At 45.5% G+C, this 4,012-nt stretch overlaps 1 non-coding gene across 1 annotated transcript; it reads left to right on the top strand.

Moving 5' to 3' along the window:
- Positions 1 to 2,093: 2,093 nt before the first annotated feature.
- On the top strand, positions 2,094 to 2,166 carry trnav-uac (transfer RNA valine (anticodon UAC)). Its single transcript has one exon. It is a non-coding gene; the product is annotated as a tRNA-Val (tRNA).
- The last annotated feature ends 1,846 nt before the right edge of the window (positions 2,167 to 4,012 follow it).

Below are 4,012 nucleotides of genomic sequence, written 5' to 3'. Positions count from 1 at the left end.
TAGGTGGTATTTGATCTGCTGACTCGGTATGCACATGGATGTAAGGAAGATCGAGGGATATGGACATGGTAGGGAGGAGGGATTAGGGTTTGAGTGCCTTTGATTTGATTTTTAGCTGGTATGACAAAGCATTGTGGGCCGAACGGCCTTTTCACGCGCTGTATATTTTTAGGCTCTATGCTCTATGATATCTGTAAATTTCTTCTAAATTTTCTTTCCATATGTAAAAACACGCGTTTGCAGCTCTGGGCTCTAGTGGCGCAATCGGTTGGCGAGCGGTGCTTATATGGCAGTACGCGGCGGAGAAATGCCGAGGCTGTGAGTTCGAGCCTAGAGCGCTTGTGATTTTTAATGCTTGCAGTGCCCGGGTGACTCAGCGTCTGTCAAGCTGAGCATTCCACTAAAATGTTACATTTGATTATGTGCTTCTGAGATAGCCTACGTTATTTGTATTTCACTGCGAATCGATGCACCTTTGAGTGTGATCTGAGCAGGAGAGTGTAAGTTTACAATCGTTGCAAGAGATCCTCCCTCATTCACTAAAAGGCATGTGCCCGCAGGGCTACAAACAATCTCCCTGCTTGGTTCTTTAGTTCAACACGCGTAGCCTCACTTTCCGTTGTTGAAAGTGTCTGAGCAGATGGTTTCTTTGCTGAATTAAGGCAGAATTGTCCCCCACATTCCTGTCTTCTTAGTTCAATTAACCAAATGGTGAAGCAAAGATCTCTACCTTTCCTGAACTATGCTTCAGAAACCCTCTAATTACACCTCATCTTGGTTCGTTGTGTTGTCGATTAAACTCAATATTTACTTGCATCGGCGAATTGCTTCAGGCACCTGCGGAAAAAAAGAGATATTAATCGTAGCCTCAATAGGCACAAATGGTATGGAGATGCTGACATCTCTCTCCCCCTCTCACAACATGAATCTGCATTCGTCTGTACCGAATTATAAAATAATTCTCACATATTCGGAGTTCACCAAGCCTCTGTTAAAAAGACGACAGCTCCGTCATTTCTGCTACGTCCTTCCGGCTGGAGAGTGATCACTCCACTGCGACCTCAGAGCTGATCGACGCCGCTCCGTTCCTGAAGGCTGTTGTTACCAATAGAATTTTCCTTCACAATAGGTTGTTTAATTGGCCGTTGATGTTTTGGTCTGGTTGCGATCCGACGGAACAGATTGGACGGTGATCATTAATGAAATATCAGTGTGACGGTGTGTCTGGTGTCAGTGCGGACTCGGTGGGATAATTAGCCGTGATTCGTTACTGTACAGCCGGCATCATCTCACAAGTAACCCTGGCTTGTAACGCGTCCTGTTGCATATTAAGGTATCGGCACGTGGTTCACTCACTTCCTTCAATTAACTTGTAATCTGAGGTGAAGAGAACGGACGAGGCAGACAGGGTGAGAAAGCTTAAAGGCATTGTTCTAGAGTACAGAAGGTGTTTTAATTCCTTGCCTATTAATACAACACAGTTCAGTTGACTGTTAATGCATATTGTTAATGCATATCTCTGTAAATGGCGCATAACCATAGAACCATCGAACATTACAGCACATAATCAGGCCTTTTGACCCTTCTTGGCCGTGCCTAACCATTTTTCTGCCTTGTCCCACTGACCTTCACCTGGCCCATATCCCTCCATACACCTCGCATCCATGTACCTATCCAAGGTTTAACTAAATGTTCAAAGTGAGCCCGTATTTGTTACTTCATCTGGCAGCTCATTCCACACTCCCACCACTCTTTGTGTGAAGAACACCCCCCCGCCCAATGTTCCCTTTAAACTGTCGCCCTTCACCCTTAACCGATGTCCTCTGATTTTTTTTTCTCCCCGGCCTCAGTGTAAAAAGCCTGCTTGCATTCACTCTAACTATACCCATCATAATTGTATATACTCCTATCAAGTCTCCCTTCATTCTTCTACGCTCAATAAAATAAAGTCCTAACCTATTTAATACGTGTTACTGAAAACGGGAAGGAAGGATGGGCAATGTTGTGTACTTATTGCTGTACTTCAGAGCAGGGCGGGGAGGGGGTGCCTCGGGTCATTGCTCAAGAGCGCAAAGCATTAAGCGCTTTGCACGGTTTCTGTGGTGTAGTGGTTATCACATTCGCTTTACACGCGAAAGGTCCCCAGTTCAATTCCGGGCTGAAACATTGTTTGGGCGTCAGCGCTTCAAATGAACTTGAGACTCAACTTTTCAGTTTGTGTTCAAGTTTACTGTCATGGGCATCCAGGTGTAAATATAATGAACATTCGCTTTTCTCGCAATAGCGCATTGTATTTCAAACCTGGCAAAGGTAAATTAAAGAAAGAAGAATTAATAGAAATTATATATAATTTCCAGGAGAACATAAACGGATTTAAACCTAAGGAGGTTCGTAGATAACGTACATTGCAACGTACACGGGAGAATTAGCCTTCAAACCTATTGCCATGTATTGTCGCATGAGGATGCATTGTGGTTTCAACGGAGCTCGCATCTCAAATGTTCCCATTCAGACAAACATCAGGAAGAATAACCGTGTGCTGCAAAATTTCGAAACTACTTTAAAATGTTAAATCGCTTTCTTTTTCCTCCTCCTGTATTCCACTCCTTCCTAGTCCCATCATACAGTCTCTCTGTTCAAATTCTCCACCACAGTCTTCTAGGTTCCACCTTTCCGTCTGCCTCTCCGCCCTCTCTCTCTCTCTCTCTCTCTCTCTCTCTCTCTCTCTCTCTCTCTCTCTCTCTCTCTCTCTCTCTCTCTCTCTCTCTCTCTCTCTCTCTCTCTCTCTCTCTCTCTCTCTCTCTCTCTCTCTCTCTCTCTCTCTCTCTCTCTCTCTCTCTCTCTCTCACACACACACACACACGCATTCAATCTCTCTGCTTCTCTTTGTTTTCTCTGTCGCGATCAGCACCACAGCCACCCCACGTCAGCCGCGCAAATATTTGTGCTTCGTACAGTTTAAACCGCGGTGGAAACAGTTGGTAACATCAACACCTAATATTTTCTGGTCTCGAACCAGCGATCTTCCGATGATATTGCAGCGCAGACAGAAGCCAAATGTCTTACCATTGGTATCGCACATTCCATTCCAGTTAAAGGACCAGGGAGGAAGGACTGATCACAACGTTGACATCGTGGTTCTGCTGGAATGCCGAAAAGTATGGTTAAAACCTTCCTGTATAATGACGGTAATGTAGAACAGGAAAACTGGATACTGTTTAGTTTTGAAACGAGGTGACGGTGGGAGATCGCATATCGGTACAGAGTTGGGATCACGGTCCTTTTCAATATATAGAATTTGTTGTGATTCCATGTAAAGTTAAAACATGGGCGAAATATCCCGCGGGGCTCTGTGGGGGCGTTGAGGAGGTCACTGAATGCACAACGGACTATATTAACTTTTGTGTGGATGCAGTTGTCCCTGTTAGAACTGTTCGCTGCTATCCCAAAAATAAGCCCTGGATCACTAGTCACATCAAAGGCCTCCTAAACCAAAAGAAGAGGGCCTTTAAAGATGGTGATCGGTTGGAGCTTAAAAGAGTTCAGAAGGAACTCAGAGTACAGATAAGGGGGGCAAAGGAGCAGTATAGGAGGAAGCTAGAACAAAAGCTGCATAAAAAAAGCATGAAGGAGGTGTGGGATGGGATGAAGATCATCACCGGATGCGGTGCAAAGCGGGGGGCAAACATAAGTGGAGATGTGGAGAAAGCGAACCAGCTGAACAACTTCTTCAATAGGTTCGACAGCACAATCTCATCCTCACCGCAGAACTCCACACCAGGCTTACTTCCCTCACAGGAAAATAGCCACTCACAGGAGACCTTGCCCACGCCCAGGATTACGGCTGCACAGGTGGAAGGTCAACTGAGAAAGATCTGTACCAGCAAGGCGGCTGGACCGGATGGAGTTTCCCCACGATTACTGAGGGCCTGTGCGACTGAGCTGGGAGAACCACTACAGCGCATCTTCAACATGAGCCTGGAGCAGAGAAGAGTACCCAGACAGTGGAAAA

The sequence above is a fragment of the Hemitrygon akajei genome, unplaced genomic scaffold, assembly GCF_048418815.1.
Source record: "Hemitrygon akajei unplaced genomic scaffold, sHemAka1.3 Scf000077, whole genome shotgun sequence".
NCBI lineage: Eukaryota > Metazoa > Chordata > Chondrichthyes > Myliobatiformes > Dasyatidae > Hemitrygon > Hemitrygon akajei.
Note: the sequence above shows the minus strand (reverse complement) of the source record. Positions and strands in the feature narration are given on the sequence as shown.